The following is a 21,702-nucleotide window of genomic DNA, read 5'->3' on the forward strand; positions in this document are numbered from 1 at the left end:
TGGGTGAAGTCCAGCTGTGGAGTCCAGGAGCTGCAGAGGAGTCCCTGAAGTCATCTAAGAGCTGCTGGTCGCCAGAATGTGGACGGGTCAGTGGTCAGGAGGACCACCAAAAAGCACAAGCAAATGCAAGTGGAGCTGTTGGATGGTTTGCAGAGCTGTAGAAGACCAGAAAGCTCCTCATCCTCAGGATGCAGGAGAGCCAGCAGAAGCAGTTGGAGCCCCCATAAGCAACCCACTGCCAGCAGGCACAGTAAGTCGCAGTGAAGCTCAGTCAGCACACCTTAAGAGGAGTCCCACATTGCTGGAGCTGCAGAGAGGGGACTGTCCTTGCAGAGGTATGGTGCTGGAGGCCGGGGCTACTTGGAGCATGAAGATCCCTCAGAGCAGGAGTCAACATGCCTTGTTTGCTGCAACAGTCGCAGTGTGCAGCAATTCCATCCTAGTGGAAGAGGCAAGGGCTTACCGTCTCCCAAGTTGGACAGAAGGCAGAGAGAACCCAGTCACTGATGTCAGCTGCCTGACCTAACCAGTCAGATGCTTCCAGGAGCCTCTGCACATCTTGTCTCCAAGATGGCAGAACCAAGTGGTCAGCTGGAGGAGCTCAGGTCCCAATGGACAGGGGAGTGGTCCCTCTTTTTTCCTTTGTACAGTTTCCAGCCAGAGCGGAGACCAAAGGTCCCTGGACTGGTGCAAACTGGATTAAGCAGGGAGGGCACCAAACGTACCCTTCAAAGCAGTCTGGTGGCGTGGAGAGGCTAACCCTCCCCAGCCCATTAACACCTATTTCCCAAGGAGATGAGGTTGCACCCTGTCTCCTACAGGAAATCCTTTGGTCTGCCTTCCCCTGCTTGAGCTGGTCAAGCAGCAGGAGGGCAGAAACCTGTCTGAGGGACTGCAGCAGCATGGGTTGCCCGTAGATCCTAAAAGACTGGTAAGAGCAGAAATGAGAGGGTCCTCTAGGGAGCTCCTAGAGTGCATGGAATCATACCACCTATATTGGCATCAGTATTGGGGGTACGATTTCAACATGTTTGATACCAAACACCCGTAGGTCCGGAGTTGTTATTATGTAGCTGGACCACTTCTCCGCACTCACTAAGTCCGGGGAATTGGTACTGCAGTTTGTATGGGCACCTCTGCTCATCCAGGGGTGCCCACACACAGAGGGACCTGCACCCTGCCCTTTGGGCTGAAAGGGCCAACCATAAGGGTGACTTACAGTGACCAGCAGTGAAAGGGTGCATGCAGCTTTTCACGCAGGCTGCAAATGGCAGGCCTGCAAACACATTTTGCATGGCTCCCATGGGTGGCATAATACATGCTGCAGCCCATGGGAGATCCCAGGGTGCAACTGTGGGGTGTATGGGTACCAGAGCAACTAAATTTGGAGGAGAGAGCACAATCACTGGGGTCCTGGTTAGTAGGATCACAGTGAAAACAGTTCAATTACACTGACATCAGGCAAAAAAGGGGGTAACCATGCCAGAAAGAGGGGAGTTTCCTACAATCCCTACTCATTAGATGGCTCATCAGGTGTTCAAAGAGCTCTTCTTCCTGAATGTCGTCATCTACTGAATCCATATTTACCAGCTCAACCAGCCGGCTTCTGTGAAAGCAACATTTAGGTGGTGAAAGCACCAGCCAGAGGAACAGCTGGTCGCCCTCGATATGACTAAGGCAGGGGGCCATGAAACGTCTGCATGAGGTGCATGATGTGGAAACGTCATACAAGTCTTGCATCACATGATGCAGATCATTAATAAGGTCTGCTGAAGCCCTTATCAGTCCTTCTGCCCATAGTGAGTGTTATCATTGTGATATTTTAAGTGAAGCTTAGTAGGACTACAACAGTTCCAAAGTGTCCTTCACCCCGAGTTTACCATCTGTGTTGAAAAATGCTGACAAAGGTACCATCACCAACAGAAGTGCCATCTTTGTATCAGGTGTCAATGATGTAGTCAGTAGAGTGACTGTTGTTGGTGTTGGGACTGGTGTCGAAGTAGTGGCTATAGTTGGAGCAGTTGAAAGGACCATCAACAGAAGTTCACCTGTAGGAGAAGTGGAGACGGGTGGTGGTGTCAACAAGGGGCCTGTCAATAGTCTGTCCAGTATTTTATATTGGAATGTGCCTCAGAAGATGTCTTTGAAGGTCCATCTGGCGTCTTATCAGATCTCTTTCAAGGCCTCAAGGAGGATGACTTCTGAAACATCCATCTCAGATAATGATTCAGAGGGAATATTTAGACCTCTTTTTTAAGGCATTTCCTTAGCTTTGCTGGTCACTGGCCTTCATTTTCTACAGCCATCTGAAAAGACTGGCTTATGTGTCATTTAGGGTTCTAAATTGCAATTTGGGCTACATTTTTATAGTTTTTCAGTTTATGCTGCAGATATAGGCAGTAAATATAGCCTGAATACTGGTCAGCTACGAAAAGGAGAACGTTACTTACCCAGTAGACATCTGTTCGTGGCATGTAGTGCTGTATATTCACATGCTTTGCATAAGTCCGCCATCTAGTGTTGGGCTAGGAGTGTTACAAATTGTTTTTCTTTGAAGAACCTTTTCGAGTCACGAGATCGAGTGACTTCTCCTCTCGGTGATAATGCGCATCGAGTCCTTTGAGATCGTTTTCATGCAGGAGGGAGAAAAAGAGTTTAGAACTGTATATGTAGATATACAGTAAAGAAATGAGATGTCAATGCATTGTATGTACATATTTACAACATGTAATACTACAATGGCCACAGGCTTCTGGGGAGGAGGGAGGGTGCATGTGAATCTACTGCACTACATGCCACGAACAGATGTCTACTGGGTAGGTAGCATTTTCCGTTCAATGGCATGTGTAGCTGTAGATACACATGCCTTGCATAGACTGTAAAGCAGTTCCCGCCAGAAAATAAGCGGTGGCTAGCCTGTAGGAATTGGAGTAATTTGAAATAGTGTTCTAAGCACTGCCTGTCCAATATTTGCTTGTTGGCGAGATAATACATCCACACAGTAGAGTTTAGTAAATGTGTGTGGTGTAGACCACGTGGCTGCTTTACATATGATTGCCATTGGTATATTTCCAAAGAATGCCATTGAAGTCCCTTTTTTCCTAGTGGAATGAGCTTTAGGAGTTACTGGTAATTGCCTTTTAGCTGTAAGATAGCAAGTTTGTATACACTTGACTATGCATCATGCTAATCTGTTTTTTTGAATTGGGATTAACTTTTGAGGTTGTTGAAATGCCACAGAATGTTGCTTGGATAATCGGAAGTCTTTTGTTCTGTCTATATAGTATACAAGAGCTCTTTTAACATCAAGGGTGTGAAGATCGGTTTCAGCAACTGAAGCTGGCTGTGGAAATAAGACTGACAATTCTACTGATTGATATGAAAAGGTGAAACCACCTTTGGTAGGAACTTTTGGTTTGTTCTAAGATTTTTTTTTTTGTGAATTTGAAAGAAAGGTTCCTCTAAAGTGAACACTTGAATTTCACTAACTCTTCTTAAAGAAGTGATTACTACTAAAGCAACCTTCCATGATAAAAACTGAAGATGGCAAGAATGCATGGGTTCAAAAGGTGGCCCCATAAGTCCTGCAAGTACAATATTAAGATTCCACAAAGGGTCTTTTGGAGTTCTAGGTGGAATAACCATTTTAAGACCCTCCATAAAGGCTTTTTATAACAGGAATCTAAACAGGGAAATATGTTGTTTGTTTTGGAGGTAAGCAGCTATTGCTGGTAAATGGATTCTAATACAGGAATACGTGGTTTGCTTTTTGTAAGTGTAGCAAACAGCAAACAATATCCTGTACTGATGCTTTAAGTGGGTCAATGTTTTTAGGCTGGCAATAGTAGACAAACCGCTTCAATTTACCTGCATAACATTGTCTAGTTGCGGGTTGCCTTTAGAATATCCATACATTCTGACGGAAGCTGTAAGTAGCCAAATTTCCAGGTTGAGTATGCTGGGATTTGGATGTCTGATTTGAGCTTTCCATTGAGTCAACAGGTCTAGTCTGTTTGGTTAATTTGTGATGTGGTACTACAGACAGGTTCAGTAGTGTTGTATACCAATGTTGACATGCCCACGTGGGAGCTACGAGTATCATGGTGAGTGAGGTTTGTTTCATCTTTTTGATCAGAGATGGAATTAGTGGGAGAAGTGGAAAAGCATAAGCAAATTCCCTGACCAGTTCATCCATAGAGTATTGCCCTTGGATTGAGGGTGTGGGTACCTGGATGCAAAACTTTGCCATTTTGCGTTTCCTTTTTTTGGCGAAAAAGTATATTTCTGGTATTCCCTACATTTAGAAGTATTGTTGAATCACCTGTGAGTGACTCTCCCATTTCAGTACTTGTTGCGTTCTGCTTAAGAGGTCCGCTAGTTGATTGTGTCCCTGGGATACACTCTGTGACTAATTGAATGAGATTGTGAATTTCCCATTTCCAAACTGTAGGAAGTTGGCTCTGTATGTGCTATTTCAAAGTAAGGAATAGCATGCACAGAGTCCAAGGGTTCCCCTTAGAGGTAAAATAGTGGTAAAAATAGATAATACTAATGCTCTATTTTGTGGTAGTGTGGTCGAGCAGTAGGCTTATCCAAGGAGTAGTGTTAAGCATTTGTTGTACATACACATAGACAATAAATGAGGTACACACACTCAGAGACAAATCCAGCCAATAGGTTTTGTTATAGAAAAATATCTTTTCTTAGTTTATTTTAAGAATAACAGGTTCAAATTTAACATGTAACATCTTGTTTGAAAGGTATTGCAGGTAAGTACATTAGGAACTTTGAATCATTTCAATTGCATGTATACTTTTCAAGTTATTGACAAATAGCTACTTTAAAAGTGGACACAGTGCAATTTTCACAGTTCCTGGGGGAGGTAAGTTTTTGTTAGTTTTACCAGGTAAGTAAGACACTTACAGGGTTCAGTTCTTGGTCCAAGGTAGCCCACCGTTGGGGGTTCAGAGCAACCCCAAAGTCACCACACCAGCAGCTCAGGGCCGGTCAGGTGCAGAGTTCAAAGTGGTGCCCAAAACGCATAGGCTAGAATGGAGAGAAGGGGGTGCCCCGGTTCCGGTCTGCTTGCAGGTAAGTACCCGCGTCTTCGGAGGGCAGACCAGGGGGGTTTTGTAGGGCACCGGGGGGGACACAAGCCCACACAGAAATTTCACCCTCAGCAGCGCGGGGGCGGCCGGGTGCAGTGTAGAAACAAGCGTCGGGTTCGCAATGTTAGTCTATGAGAGATCAACGGATCTCTTCAGCGCTGCAGGCAAGGGGGGGCTTCCTCGGGGAAACCTCCACTTGGGCAAGGGAGAGGGACTCCTGGGGGTCACTTCTCCAGTAAACGTCCGGTCCTTCAGGTCCTGGGGGCTGCGGGTGCAGGGTCCTTTCCAGGCATCGGGACTTAGGTTTCAGAGAGTCGCGGTCAGGGGAAGCCTCGGGATTCCCTCTGCAGGCGGCGCTGTGGGGGCTCAGGGGGGACAGGTTTTGGTACTCACAGTCGGAGAGTAGTCCGGGGGTCCTCCCTGAGGTGTTGGTTCTCCACCAGCCGAGTCGGGGTCGCCGGGTGCAGTGTTGCAAGTCTCACGCTTCTTGCGGGGAGTTGCAGGGGTCTTTAAAGCTGCTCCTTGAAACAAAGTTGCAGTCTTTTTGGAGCAGGTCCGCTGTCCTCGGGAGTTTCTTGTCTTTTTCGAAGCAGGGCAGTCCTCAGAGGATTCAGAGGTCGCTGGTCCCTTGGGAGGCGTCGCTGGAGCAGAGTTCTTTGGAAGGCAGGAGACAGGCCGGTGAGTTTCTGGAGCCAAGGCAGTTGTCGTCTTCTGGTCTTCCTCTGCAGGGGTTTTCAGCTAGGCAGTCCTTCTTCTTGTAGTTTGCAGGAATCTAATGTTCTAGGGTTCAGGGTAGCCCTTAAATACTAAATTTAAGGGCGTGTTTAGGTCTGGGGGGTTAGTAGCCAATGGCTACTAGCCCTGAGGGTGAGTACACCCTCTTTGTGCCTCCTCCCAAGGGGAGGGGGTCACAATCCTAACCCTATTGGGGGAATCCTCCATCTGCAAGATGGAGGATTTCTAAAAGTCAGAGTCACCTCAGCTCAGGACACCTTAGGGGCTGTCCTGACTGGCCAGTGACTCCTCCTTGTTGCTTTCTTTGTTCCCTCCAGCCTTGCCGCCAAAAGTGGGGGCCGTGGCCGGGGGGGGGGGGCGGGCAACTCCACTAAGCTGGAGTGCCCTGCTGGGCTGTGACAAAGGGGTGAGCCTTTGAGGCTCACCGCCAGGTGTCACAGCTCCTGCCTGGGGGAGGTGTTAGCATCTCCACCCAGTGCAGGCTTTGTTACTGGCCTCAGAGTGACAAAGGCACTCTCCCCATGGGGCCAGCAACATGTCTCTAGTGTGGCAGGCTGCTGGAACTAGTCAGCCTACACAGACAGTCGGTTAAGTTTCAGGGGGCACCTCTAAGGTGCCCTCTGTGGTGTATTTTACAATAAAATGTACACTGGCATCAGTGTGCATTTATTGTGCTGAGAAGTTTGATACCAAACTTCCCAGTTTTCAGTGTAGCCATTATGGTGCTGTGGAGTTCGTGTTTGACAAACTCCCAGACCATATACTCTTATGGCTACCCTGCACTTACAATGTCTAAGGTTTTGTTTAGACACTGTAGGGGTACCATGCTCATGCATTGGTACCCTCACCTATGGTATAGTGCACCCTGCCTTAGGGCTGTAAGGCCTGCTAGAGGGGTGACTGACCTATACTTGCATAGGCAGTGAGAGGCTGGCATGGCACCCTGAGGGGAGTGCCATGTCGACTTACTCGTTTTGTTCTCACTAGCACACACAAGCTGGCAAGCAGTGTGTCTGTGCAGAGTGAGAGGTCTCCAGGGTGGCATAAGACATGCTGCAGCCCTTAGAGACCTTCCTTGGCATCAGGGCCCTTGGTACTAGAAGTACCAGTTACAAGGGACTTATCTGGATGCCAGGGTCTGCCAATTGTGGACACAAAAGTACAGGTTAGGGAAAGAACACTGGTGCTGGGGCCTGGTTAGCAGGCCTCAGCACACTTTCAATTGTAAACATAGCATCAGCAAAGGCAAAAAGTCAGGGGGCAACCATGCCAAGGAGGCATTTCCTTACACAAACTGTCTGTGCTAGAAGGGACTATTGTGATAATCGTGTACCCCCCCCCCTGTTTTTGCAGGTAATGCATTGTGGTCATATTGTCTGTCCTTATTAATACTAACTTGTGTGTAATTTGTGTCTGAAAAGCTTTGAGTGCTGGGAATACTGCTAGTAATTCCAAGTGGTTTACGTATACGTTTGTTGGACTGAGCCCATTCCCCCTGTATGGTGAGGTTGTTGGGATGAGGGCCCCAACCTATCATTGATGCATCTGTTGTAATTATAGCCAGAGGCACTGGGTCCTGAAAGGGCCACCCTTTAGATAGGTTGGTGGAATTCCACCATTGCAGAGAGTGGTAAGTTTGGTGGTCCAACAACACCAGATCCTGAATGTGACCGTGTGCCTGAGACCATTGTTGACAGAGGCATTGTTGTAGTGGTCTCATGTGGAGTCTGGCATTGGGTACTATTGCTATACATGAAGCCATCATCCCTAATAGTTTAATCACCAACTTTAGTGTATAAGTGTGGTTGTATTGTAGCTGTGATATGAGATTGTGAAAAGCTTGAATCCTGACTGGGTTTGGGTATGCTATTGCTGACTGGGTGTTTAGAATTGCTGCTAAATACGGTTGAATCTTTGATGGTTGCAGGTGTGATTTTTGGTAATTGATGGTGAATCCTAGATTGTGTAGGATGTTTATGGTTTATTGAGTATATCGTTGACAAATGTGAAGGGTACTATCTTTTATGAGCCAGTCGTCGAGATATGGGAAGACATGCATGTGTTGTCTTCTGAGGAATGCTGCAACCACCGCTAAGCATTTGGTGAACAACCTTGGTGCTGCTGTTACCTCAAATGGTAGAACTTTTAACTGGTAGTGCTTTCCTGCTACAATAAATCTTAGATACTTTTGATGTGCTGGATGTATGGGAATGTGTAAATAAGCACCCTTGATGTCTAATGCTGTCTTGTAATCCTGTTTTTATAACAGAGGAATGAAGCCCTGTAGAGTGACCATGTGGAAGTGTTCTGACAGTAGTTATAGAGTTAGGGGTCTGAGATCTAAGATTGGTCTGAGAGTACCATCTTTCTTTGGTATGAGGAAGTATAGTGAATATACTCCAGATCCTTGTTGGGATATAGGTACTGTTTCTATTGCTCCTTTGAGCTGTAGTGATTGAACCTCTTGTTTTAATAGAGTGAGATTCTCCTGAGTAAGTTTGTGTGAACGAGGAGTGTTTGGTGGCGTGGAAATAAGTTCTAGATAGTAACCATGTTGGATAATTGACAGAACCCACTGATCTGTAGTAATGTTGTGCCATTGTGGAGCAAATTTTACCAGTCTTCATACCACAGGAGATGTGCGCTCTGTGGGAATGGTGAGAAAGTCACTGTTTATTTGATTGGGAAGAACCTCTGGAAGTGGATGGTTTACCTCTTCCTTTATTGTTGGATCCCCTATAGGAGCCTCTATACGATCTTTTTGTGTAGAATTGTGAAGATTGCTTTTGTTTGGAAAGATGTTTCTGATGCTGATATTTTGAGACCCCCCTAAACTGTGGCCTATGAAAAGTACCTCTACAGGGTGTGATATATCATGCACCCATTGCTTTGGCTGTTTCAGAATCTTTGTTAGGTTTGTCTATGGTTGTGGCAACCTCCGGGCCAAAAAGATGTTGTTTGTCAAAGGGCATATTTAACACAGCCTGTTGTATTTCAGATTTGAAATCTGAACATCTTAACCAAGCATGTCTTCTAATAAGAACACTGGTGTTGATTGATCTGGCTGCTGTATCAGCTGCATCCATAGCAGATCTAATAGCATTATTAGATGTGGCTTGCCATGCAGTTACTATCTGTTGTCCCCTTATTTGGTGTTCAGGTGGAAGGTACTGCAAGAGTTCTTCCATCTCATCCCAGTGGGCCCTATCATAACTAGCCAAAAAGAGCCTGTAAGAAGGCGATCTTCCAAAGATTTGCAGCTTGTGAAGCTACTCTTTTACCTGCTTACTTTCCTTGTCTGGAGGAGGAGTGACTGTTGGCCCTTTTTCTTGCTGCTTTAACTACAATTGAGTCAGGTCGTAGTTGAGTTTTTATAAACACTGGGTCTGAGGGTGCAGGTTTATATATTTTATTTACTCTAGGAGGGATAATTCTGGCCGGTACAGGTTCTTGGAAAATATCAGAAGCATGTATGAGCACTCCTGGGAGTTTTGGCAGACACTACTATGTGTAGACCCTAGTGTGTTGAAAAGGAAATCTTGTTCTATTTGATCTGTATGCATCTGCACATTATGATATGCAGCAGCTCTGGCTACTACTTGATTGTATGCAGTAGTGTCTTCTGGTGGTGAAGGTCTAGCAGGATATAGGTCTGGATCATTTGGCAGAATGGGATCAGGATCATATGTATCCCATGGATCTTTGTCCTGCTGGTCATCACTAAAGTCATCCTTGTGGGGTTAAAATGAGGATGTGTGTGGTGACAACTGTGCTTCATATGTGGGTAATAGTGGTGGTGTGGAAGGAAGAACAGGAGAATGTAGTTGTGAAGGCTGTTTATGTTGTGTAGCCTCTTCATGTTGTTTATCCTTGGAGACCTTTTTTGATAGAGGTACATCCTTTAAAGTGTTTTTAAAAGTCAATTTCCTCTTCAAGGACATTGGAGGGAAAACAATTATTCTTCCCCGGTCCTTTGGAATGTGTAGTTTTCACTGTTAGCGTCCATCACCTCTAAAATAGATTGTATTTTCATGGGTTCATGGGTAGAAGTAGTTAGCTTGCTACCCGTGTTTTTCGACTCCAAAGGGCTATGTGTGGAGTGTTTTGCTGGAACCAAAACATCAGCTCCGAAGGTGGTGTAGATTTTATTGGCCCCAAAGATGTTCCTTCTGATTTTCTCCTCTAATCCGTGACAAAGTCTGTTTGGCTGATGCCAAATGCACTTCAGTCTTTAATCTCGGTGCCGAACCCAAAGGTTGGTCATCCAGACTTACTTTTCGGATCCGGCCATGGCCTGAAGGAAGTGGAGGACCGACAACTGGTGCTGGAGTCTTTTTAAAATATTTTTGTGTGGTGCGATGGGGCAGTTGTACTGATGTACTGCGCTGGAGGTATGTAGTGGCTATCATCATCCGAGTGCTGATCGGAGTCAGAGTCTTGGATGGAAAATGTTGCCCCTTGTCAAACTTCTTCCTGTGCGTGTTCTTCACCGAAGATATCGGGTGTGTCTTCTTTGGACGCCATTTCGAGACAACGAGCTCTACGGTCCCGGAGAGTCTTTTTAGATCGAAATGATCTGCAGGCATCACAGGTTTCTTACTGATGATCTGGAGATAAACAGAGATTGCACACGGAAGGTTGATCAGAGTATGGGAATTTAGTGTGACACCGATGACAGAATCGAAACGGAGTTCGTTCCATCAGCCTGACACTGAAGTAGGCCCTAAAAGGGTGAATCCCTTTTAAGGGCGAGAATTCGACCCATACGATCTAAATCGGATCAAATTTAGATGGAAATGCGATCCAAACAATACCAACGATATTATAGAAAGGTAGAAAAAAGATCAGAAATACCGACCGGAGATCCACTGGAGAGGAAAAACATCCAAACCAGAGAGTGGAAAGAAAACAAAATTGAACATTAAGACTCAATGCCCATGCACACTATCACTGAGAGGATGAGTCACGAGAATGAGTGACGAAAATCTTCTTAGAAGAAAAACAACCTGTAACACTCAGAGCTCACCACCAGATGGCGGACTTATGCAAGCTACAGCGACACGTGCATCAAAAACACACACACACATATATATATATATATATATATATATATATATATATATATATATATATATATGTGTGTGTGTGTTTTTGATGCACGTGTATATATATATATAGAGAGAGAGAGAGAGAGAAAAAAGAGAGAGTAAATGAAAAAAGACATGTCCTTGCAATGTACATACATATTTACAATATGTTGCACTACGGCGACTACAGGCTTCTGGGGAGGAGGATGTGCGTGTGTGAATCTACAGCACTACATGCAACGAGCAGATGTCTAATGGGTAATGAAAATGTCACTTACCCAGTGTACATCTGTTCGTGGCATCAGTCGCAGTAGATTCGCATGTTGGGCAATAGCTCGCCATCTGGTGTTGGGCCGGAGTGTTACAAGTTGTTTTTCTTCGAAGAAGTCTTTCGAGTCACGGGACCGAGTGACTCCTCCTTTTGTCTCCATTGCGCATGGGCGTCGACTCCATCTTCGATTGTTTTTCCCCGCAGAGGGTGAGGTAGGAGTTGAATTGTAGTAATAGTGCCCATGCAATGGAGTGACTAAGTATGCACCTATTTAAGGTTGAGATGATACATATATAAATAATTGAAGGTAACTTCCAAACTGCTACAGGCTCCCGGGGAGGCGGGTGGGCACATGCGAATCTACTGCGACTGATGCCACGAACAGATGTACACTGGGTAAGTGACATTTTCAGTTCGATGGCATCTGTCGCTGTAGATACGCATGTTGTGCAATAGACTAGTAAGCAGTTATTTCCCCAAAAGCGGTGGATCAGCCTGTAGGAGTGGAAGTAGTCTGAAATAATGTCCTTAATACAGCTTGACCTACTGTGGCTTGTTGTGCGGATAACACGTCTACACAGTAGTGCTTGGTGAATGTGTGAGGCGTAGACCATGTGGCTGCCTTACATATTTCTTGCATTGGGATGTTTCCTAGAAAGGCCATGGTAGCACCTTTCTTTCTGGTTGAGTGTGCCCTTGGTGTAATGGGCAGCTGTCGTTTAGCTTTAAGGTAGCAGATTTGGATGCATTTAACTATCCATCTGGCTATACCTTGTTTTGAAATTGGGTTTCCTGCATGAGGTTTTTGAAATGCAATAAAGAGTTGTTTAGTCTTTCTGATGTTCTTTGTTCTGTCAATGTAATACATTAATGCTCTTTTGACATCTAATGTATGTAGTGCCCTTTCAGCTACGGTATCTGGCTGTGGAAAGAACACTGGAAGTTCCACTGTTTGATTTAGATGGAACGGTGAAATAACCTTTGGCAAAAATTTAGGATTGGTCCTTAGGACGACTTTATTTTTGTGTAGTTGTATAAAAGGTTCCTGTATAGTAAACGCCTGAATCTCGCTTACTCTTCTTAGGGAAGTAATGGCGATGAGAAATGCCACCTTCCAGGTTAGGAACTGTATGTCGCAGGAGTGCATGGGTTCAAAAGGTGGACCCATAAGTCTAGTTAGGACAACATTTAGGTTCCATGAAGGAACAGGTAGTGTTCTTGGTGGTATAATTCTCCTAAGGCCCTCCATGAATGCTTTAATGACTGGTATTTTATATAGGGAAGTTGAATAGGTAGTCTGCAGGTATGCAGATATTGCTGCAAGGTGAATCTTAATGGAAGAGAAAGCTAGGTTAGATTTTTGTAAGTGAAGCAAGTAACCCACTACATGTTCTGGAGTTGTGTGTAATGGTTGTATTTGATTAATATGGCAGTAGCAAACAAACCTCTTCCATTTACTTGCATAGCAGTGCCTGGTGGATGGCCTTCTTGCTTGTTTTATGACTTCCATACATTCTTGGGTAAGTTGTAAGTGCCCGAATTCTAGGATTTCAGGAGCCAGATTGCTAGATTCAGCGATGCTGGATCTGGGTGTCTGATCTTTTGGTTGTGCTGTGTCAACAGATCTGGCCTGTTGGGCAATTTGATGCAGGGTACCACTGATAGGTCTAGCAGCGTTGTGTACCAGGGTTGCCTTGCCCAAGTTGGTGCTATCAATATGAGTTTGAGTTTGCTTTGACTGAGTTTGTTTACCAGGTAAGGAAGGAGAGGGAGAGGAGGAAAAGCGTAAGCAAATATCCCTGACCAGTTCATCCATAGGGCATTGCCTTGGGATTGTTTGTGTGGGTATCTGGATGCAAAGTTTTGGCATTTTGCGTTCTCCCTTGTCACAAACAAGTCTATCTGAGGTGTTCCCCAGAGTTTGAAATAAGTGTTCAGTATTTGGGGGTGAATTTCCCATTCGTGGACCTGTTGGTGATCTCGAGAGAGATTGTCTGCGAGTTGATTTTGTATTCCTGGTATAAACTGTGCAATTAGGCGAATTTGGTTGTGAATTGCCCAATGCCAAATTTTTTGTGCTAGCAGGCTTAACTGCGTGGAGTGCGTCCCTCCCTGCTTGTTTAGATAATACATTGTTGTCATGTTGTCTGTTTTGACGAGAATGTATTTGTGAACTATTATTGGTTGGAAAGCTTTTAGTGCTTGAAAAACTGCTAGAAGTTCTAGGTGATTGATATGCAGTTTTGTTTGATGTACGTTCCATTGTCCTTGTATGCTGTGTTGATTGAGGTGTGCTCCCCACCCTGTCATGGAAGCATCTGTTGTTATTACGTATTGTGGCACTGGGTCTTGGAAAGGCCGCCCCTTGTTTAAATTTATGTTGTTCCACCACAGAAGCGAGAGGTAAGTTTGGCGGTCTATTAACACCAGATCTAGAAGGTGACCCTGTGCTTGAGACCACTGTGATGCTAGGCATTGTTGTAAGGGCCTCATGTGCAGTCTTGCGTTTGGGACAATGGCTATGCATGATGACATCATGCCTAGGAGTTGTAATACCATCTTTGCCTGTATCTTTTGTGTTGGATACATGCGTTGTATGATGGTGTTGAAATTTTGAATTCTTTGTGGACTTGGAGTGGCTACTCCTTTTGATGTGTCTATTATGGCTCCCAGGTATTGTTGTACCTTGCGTGGCAGAATTTTGGATTTTGTGAAATTGACGGTGAACCCTAGTTTGAAGAGGGTTTGTATGATATGATTTGTGTGATTTGAGCACTCTATTAACGAATGGGCTTTGATTAGCCAGTCGTCTAGATATGGGAACACATGTATTTGCTGCCTTCTTATGTGTGCTGCGACCACTGCTAGACATTTGGTAAAGACTCTTGGTGCGGTTGTTAATCCGAAAGGCAGTACCTTGAATTGGTAATGTATTCCTTTGAATACAAACCTTAGGTATTTCCTGTGCGATGGGTGTATTGGTATATGGAAATAAGCATACTTGAGGTCTAAAGTTGCCATGTAGTCGTGCAGTTTTAGCAATGGCAATACTTCTTGTAGTGTGACCATGTGGAAGTGGTCTGATTTGATGAAAGTGTTCACTACTCTGAGGTCTAGGATTGGTCTCAGCGTTTTGTCCTTCTTTGGTATCAGAAAGTACAGTGAGTAAACTCCTGTGTTTATTTGTGTGTTTGGCACTAATTCGATTGCATTCTTTTGCAATAGTGCCTGCACTTCTATCTCCAGGAGATTGGAATGGTGTGTTGTTAAATTTTGTGCTTTTGGTGGTATGTTTGGAGGGAATTGTAGAAATTCTATGCAATAACCATGTTGGATAATTGCTAGAACCCAAGTGTCTGTAGTGATTTCCTCCCATGCTTTGTAATGATGACCTATTCTTCCCCCCACTGGTGTTGTGTGGAGGGGGTGAGTGACATGTGAGTCATTGTTTAGTAGTAGGGGTTTTGGGGCTTTGAAATCTCCCTCTATTTCTAGGGAATTGCCCTCCTCTATATTGTCCCCTAAAACCTCCTCTATACTGTCCCTGGTAAGTGGACGGTGTTGCTTGTGAGGTGCTGGCTTGTGTGCTTTGACCCCGAAACCCCCCTCGAAAGGGCGTTTTACGGAATGTGCTGTAATTCCCTCTGCTCTGCGGGGAGTAGAGTGCGCCCATGGCTTTGGCAGTGTCTGTATCTTTTTTGAGTTTCTCAATCGCTGTGTCCACTTCTGGACCGAACAGTTCTTTTTCATTAAAAGGCATATTGAGAACTGCTTGTTGAATCTCTGGTTTAAATCCAGACGTTCGGAGCCATGCATGCCTTCTGATAGTTACAGATGTATTAATTGTCCGTGCAGCTGTATCTGCAGCGTCCATGGAGGAACGTATCTGGTTGTTGGAGATGGTCTGTCCCTCCTCAACCACTTGTTTTGCCCTATTTTGGAAGTCTTTGGGCAGATGTTCAATGAGATGTTGCATCTCGTCCCAGTGGGCTCTGTCATAGCGCGCAAGTAGTGCCTGGGAGTTCGCGATGCGCCACTGGTTTGCAGCTTGTGCTGCGACTCTCTTACCAGCTGCATCGAACTTGCGGCTTTCTTTATCTGGGGGTGGTGCATCTCCAGATGTGTGAGAGTTGGCCCTTTTCCTAGCTGCTCCTACAACAACAGAGTCTGGTGGCAGCTGTGTTGTGATGAAAACCGGGTCCGTAGGAGGCGGCTTATACTTTTTTTCCACCCTTGGTGTGATTGCCCTACTTTTGACCGGGTCCTTAAATATGTCTTTTGCGTGCCGGAGCATACCAGGGAGCATAGGCAGGCTTTGGTAGGAGCTGTGGGTGGAGGAGAGTGTGTTGAACAAGAAATCATCCTCGACCTGTTCTGAGTGGAGGCTTACGTTGTGAAATTGTGCTGCTCTAGCCACCACCTGAGAGTACGCGGTGCTGTCTTCTGGTGGAGATGGTTTTGTAGGGTATGCCTCTGGGCTGTTATCTGACACTGGGGCGTCGTATAGGTCCCATGCGTCCTGGTCTTGGTCACCCTGGCTCATGGTGGTGTGAGCTGGGGAGTGTGATGGCGTTTGTGCTGGTGAAACGTTAATCACGGGCGGAGGAGAGGGTGGTGGTGTAACTCTTTTCACCACTTTTGGTTGTGGTGCTTGTTCCGTCTGGAACTCCAACCTTCTCTTTCTCCTAATGGGGGGAAGGGTGCTTATTTTTCCTGTCCCCTGCTGAATGAAGATACGCTTTTGCGTATGGTCCACATCAGTTGCTTGTAGCTCTTCCTCAAACCTATGCTTTTGCATTTGGGAGGTTAGCGAGTGCTCTTCTGTATAAGAGCCCGAAGCTGGGTCGCTTGCAGTTTGTTTCGGCATCGAAACTTTGTCTGCGTGTTTTTTAGGCTCCGAGGTGACTTTTTTCCTTTTCGGGGCCGAAACCTCTCGGCGTCGATCTGTTTCGGTGCCGCTGTCTCGGCGTCGAGCCGTGTCCACACCGGCATCTCGGTGTCGAGGCTTGTCTCCAGCACTTTCTCGGTCCCGAGAAGGCTGCGTGCCGGTGTCTCGACCGGAGTCGGACGATCTCGGCACTGTTTGGGCCTTTTTCGGTGCCGACGGTCGGTCACCGAATTTATGGGTCGAGCCATGGCCTGGTGGCAGTGGCGTCCCCTGGGCCTTGTAAATGTTTCTTTGTGTGGTTTTCGACGTCTTACTCACGGTTTGTGTATCGTCGAATCCTTCGGAGTCTGAGTCTTGGATCGAGAAGGTACCTTCCTCTTCCTGTTCCTCGAACTCCCGTTGGGCTGTCGGTGCGGACGCCATTTGAAGTCTTCTGGCTCGACGGTCTCTGAGTGTTTTTCGGGACCGGAACGCACGACCGGCCTCGCAGGTGTCTTCGCTGTGCTCAGGTGACAGGCACAGGTTGCAGACCAAGTGTTGGTCTGTGTAGGGGTATTTATTGTGGCATTTGGGGCAGAAACGGAACGGGGTCCGTTCCATCGGCGTTCCTCAGCACGCGGTCGGGCCGACCAGGCCCCGACGGAGGATCGAAAAACTACCCCGAAGGGCACCGGAGCTCTTCGATCTTCGATGCGGTGTTGAATCTAAGTACGCCGATCCCGAACGCAACAATACCGACGAAAATCTTCCGAAATTAACTATTTTTTCCGTTCCGAAACTCGGAGCGACAGGAACACGTCCGAACCCGATGGCGGAAAAAAAACAATCGAAGATGGAGTCGACGCCCATGCGCAATGGAGACAAAAGGAGGAGTCACTCGGTCCCGTGACTCGAAAGACTTCTTCGAAGAAAAACAACTTGTAACACTCCGGCCCAACACCAGATGGCGAGCTATTGCCCAACATGCGTATCTACAGCGACAGATGCCATCGAACATAACATTTTCCGTTCAATAGCATGTGTGGCTCGAGATACACATTCTTTGAATAGACTGTAAAGCAGTCGTCTCCAAATAAGCAGTGGCTGCCTGTAGGAGTTGGAATAGCTTGAAAAAGTGTCCTCAGGACTGCTTAACCAACATTTGTCTGTTGGCGAGCTAAAACGTCTACACAATAGTGTTTAGTAAATGTGTGTGGTGTAGACCACGTAGCAGTTTTGAAAACATCTACTACTGGAATGTTTCCCAAAAAGACCATAGAAGCAGCTTTTTCTAGTATGTGTGCTTTAGGATTTGTTGGTAATTGTCTTTTAGTTTTGAGATAACAAGTTTGAATACACTTGACTATCCATTTAGCCAATCCATTATTTGAAGTGGGACTACCTCTTTGAGGCATTGAAAAAGCTACAAAAAGTTGTTTTGATTTTCTAAAACTTTTTGTCCTGTCAATGTAATATGTAAGAGCTTGTTTAACATCTATTGTCTGCAGAGCTCTTTCAGAGAATGAGTCTGGCTGTGGCACAAAAACAGGTAACGCCTCTGATTGATTAATGTGAAATGGTGAAACTACTTTAGGTAGAAATGTAGTGTAAAGAAATGGCTCCCTGTTGCAGTTACCCCCCACTTTTTGCCTGATACTGATGCTGACTTGACTGAGAAGTGTGCTGGGACCCTGCTAACCAGGCCCCAGCACCAGTGTTCCTTCACCTAAAATGTACCATTGTATCCACAATTGGCACACCCTGGCATTCAGATAAGTCCCTTGTAACTGGTACTTCTAGTACCAAGGGCCCTGATGCCAAGAAAGGTCTCTAAGGGCTGCAGCATGTCTTATGCCACCCTAGAGACCCCTCACTCAGCACAGACACACTGCTTACAAGCCTGTGTGTGCTAGTGAGAACAAAATGAGTAAGTCGACATGGCACTCCCCTCAGGGTGCCATGCCAGCCTCTCACTGCCTATGCAGTATAGGTAAGACACCCCTCTAGCAGGCCTTACAGCCCTAAGGCAGGGTGCACTATACCATAGGTGAGGGTACCAGTGCATGAGCACTGTGCCCCTACCGTGTCTAAACAAAACCTTAGACATTGTAAGTGCAGGGTAGCCATAAGAGTATATGGTCTGGGAGTCTGTTTTACACGAACTCCACAGCACCATAATGGCTACACTGAAAACTGGGAAGTTTGGTATCAAACTTCTCAGCACAATAAATGCACACTGATGCCAGTGTACATTTTATTGTAAAATACACCACAGAGGGCACCTTAGAGGTGCCCCCTGAAACTTAACCAACTAGCTGTGTAGGCTGACTGGTTCCAGCAGCCTGCCACACTAGAGACATGTTGCTGGCCCCATGGGGAGAGTGCCTTTGTCACTCTGAGGCCAGTAACAAAGCCTGCACTGGGTGGAGATGCTAACACCTCCCCCAGGCAGAAGCTGTGACACCTGGCGGTGAGCCTCAAAGGCTCACCCCTTTGTCACAGCCCAGCAGGGCACTCCAGCTTAGTGGAGTTGCCCGCCCCCTCCGGCCACGGCCCCCACTTTTGGCGGCAAGGCTGGAGGGAACAAAGAAAGCAACAAGGAGGAGTCACTGGCCAGTCAGGACAGCCCCTAAGGTGTCCTGAGCTGAAGTGACTCTAACTTTTAGAAATCCTCCATCTTGCAGATGGAGGATTCCCCCAATAGGGTTAGGATTGTGACCCCCTCCCCTTGGGAGGAGGCACAAAGAGGGTGTACCCACCCTCAGGGCTAGTAGCCATTGGCTACTAACCCCCCAGACCTAAACACGCCCTTAAATTTAGTATTTAAGGGCTACCCTGAACCCTAGAAAATGAGATTCCTGCAACTACAAGAAGAAGGACTGCCTAGCTGAAAACCCCTGCAGAGGAAGACCAGAAGACGACAACTGCCTTGGCTCCAGAAACTCACCGGCCTGTCTCCTGCCTTCCAAAGATCCTGCTCCAGCGATGCCTTCCAAAGGGACCAGCGACCTCGACATCCTCTGAGGACTGCCCCTGCTTCGAAAAGACAAGAAACTCCCGAGGACAGCGGACCTGCTCCAAGAAAAGCTGCAACTTTGTTTCCAGCAGCTTTAAAGAACCCTGCAAGCTCCCCGCAAGAAGCGTGAGACTTGCAACACTGCACCCGGCGACCCCGACTCGGCTGGTGGCGATCCAACACCTCAGGAGGGACCCCAGGACTACTCTAAGACTGTGAGTACAAAAACCTGTCCCCCCTGAGCCCCCACAGCGCCGCCTGCAGAGGGAATCCCGAGGCTTCCCCTGACCGCGACTCTTGGAATCCTAAGTCCCGACACCTGGGAGAGACCCTGCACCCGCAGCCCCCAGGACCTGAAGGACCGGACTTTCACTGGAGGAGTGACCCCCAGGAGTCCCTCTCCCTTGACCAAGTGGAGGTTTCCCCGAGGAACCCCCCCCTTGCCTGCCTGCAGCGCTGAAGAGATCCCTAGATCTCCCATTGACTTCCATTACAAACCCGACGCTTGTTTCTACACTGCACCCGGCCGCCCCCGCGCTGCTGAGGGTGAAATTTCTGTGTGGGCTTGTGTCCCCCCCGGTGCCCTACAAAACCCCCCTGGTCTGCCCTCCGAAGACGCGGGTACTTACCTGCAAGCAGACCGGAACCGGGGCACCCCCTTCTCTCCATTCTAGCCTATGTGTTTTGGGCACCACTTTGAACTCTGCACCTGACCGGCCCTGAGCTGCTGGTGTGGTGACTTTGGGGTTGCTCTGAACCCCCAACGGTGGGCTACCTTGGACCAAGAACTAAGCCCTGTAAGTGTCTTACTTACCTGGTTAACCTAACAAATACTTACCTCCCCTAGGAACTGTGAAAATTGCACTAAGTATCCACTTTTAAAACAGCTATTTGTGAATAACTTGAAAAGTATACATGCAATTTTGATGATTTGAAGTTCCTAAAGTACTTACCTGCAATACCTTTCGAATGAGATATTACATGTAGAATTTGAACCTGTGGTTCTTAAAATAAACTAAGAAAAGATATTTTTCTATATAAAAACCTATTGGCTGGATTTGTCTCTGAGTGTGTGTACCTCATTTATTGTCTATGTGTATGTACAACAAATGCTTAACACTACTCCTTGGATAAGCCTACTGCTCGACCACACTACCACAAAATAGAGCATTAGTATTATCTATTTTTACCACTATTTTACCTCTAAGGGGAACCCTTGGACTCTGTGCATGCTATTCCTTACTTTGAAATAGCACATACAGAGCCAACTTCCTACATTGGTGGATCAGCGGTGGGGTACAAGACTTTGCATTTGCTGGACTACTCAGCCAATACCTGATCACACGACAAATTCCAAAATTGTCATTAGAAATTGATTTTTGCAATTTGAAAAGTTTTCTAAATTCTTAAAAGACCTGCTAGGGCCTTGTGTTAGATCCTGTTTAGCATTTCTTTTAGAGTTTAAAAGTTTGTAAAAGTTTGAATTAGATTCTAGAACCAGTTGAAGATTCTTAAAAAGTATTCCAACTTTTAGAAGCAAAATGTCTAGCACAGATGTGACTGTGGTGGAACTCGACACCACACCTTACCTCCATCTTAAGATGAGGGAGCTAAGGTCACTCTGTAAAATAAAGAAAATAACAATGGGCCCCAAACCTACCAAAATACAGCTCCAGGAGCTTTTGGCAGAGTTTGAAAAGGCCAACCCCTCTGAGGGTGGCAACTCAGAGGAAGAGGATAGTGACTTGGAGGAAAATTCCCCCCTACCAGTCCTATCTAGGGAGAACAGGGTCCCTCAAACCCTGACTCCAAAAATAATAGTCAGAGATGCTGGTTCCCTCACAGGAGAGACCAACACCTCTGAAATCACTGAGGATAGCCCCAGTGAAGAGGACATCCAGTTAGCCAGGATGGCCAAAAGATTGGCTTTGGAAAGACAGATCCTAGCCATAGAGAGGGAAAGACAAGAGATGGGCCTAGGACCCATCAATGGTGGCAGCAACTTAAATAGGGTCAGAGATTCTCCTGACATCCTAAAAATCCCCAAAGGGATTGTAACAAAATATGAAGCTGGTGATGACATCACCAAATGGTTCACAGCTTTTGAGAGGGCTTGTGTAACCAGAAAAGTGAACAGATCTCACTGGGGTGCTCTTCTTTGGGAAATGTTCACTGGAAAGTGTAGGGATAGACTCCTCACACTCTCTGGAAAAGATGCAGAATCTTATGACCTCATGAAGGGTACCCTGATTGAGGGCTTTGGATTCTCCACTGAGGAGTATAGAATTAGATTCAGGGGGGCTCAAAAATCCTCGAGCCAGACCTGGGTTGATTTTGTAGACTACTCAGTAAAAACACTGGATGGTTGGTTAACTGGAAATGAAGTGTGTGACTATGTTGGGCTTTATAATTTGTTTATGAAAGAACACATTTTAAGTAACTGCTTCAATGAAAAGTTGCATCAGTATCTGGTAGACCTAGGTCCAATTTCTCCCCAAGAATTGGGAAAGAAGGCAGACCACTGGGTCAAGACTAGGGTAACCAAAACTTCCACTGGGGGTGACCAAAAGAAAGGGGTTACAAAAACTCCCCAGGAGAAAGTGGGTAACACTAGAAAC

The 21,702-nt window shown here is 46.3% G+C and overlaps 1 protein-coding gene across 2 annotated transcripts in view; it reads right to left on the reverse strand.

Moving 5' to 3' along the window:
• Window positions 1–21,702, reverse strand: part of LOC138250539 (uncharacterized) — a 277,257-nt gene that overhangs the window by 6,613 nt on the left and 248,942 nt on the right. The window lies entirely within an intron of this gene.

This window comes from Pleurodeles waltl, chromosome 1_2 (genome assembly GCF_031143425.1).
Source record: "Pleurodeles waltl isolate 20211129_DDA chromosome 1_2, aPleWal1.hap1.20221129, whole genome shotgun sequence".
Taxonomy (NCBI): domain Eukaryota; kingdom Metazoa; phylum Chordata; class Amphibia; order Caudata; family Salamandridae; genus Pleurodeles; species Pleurodeles waltl.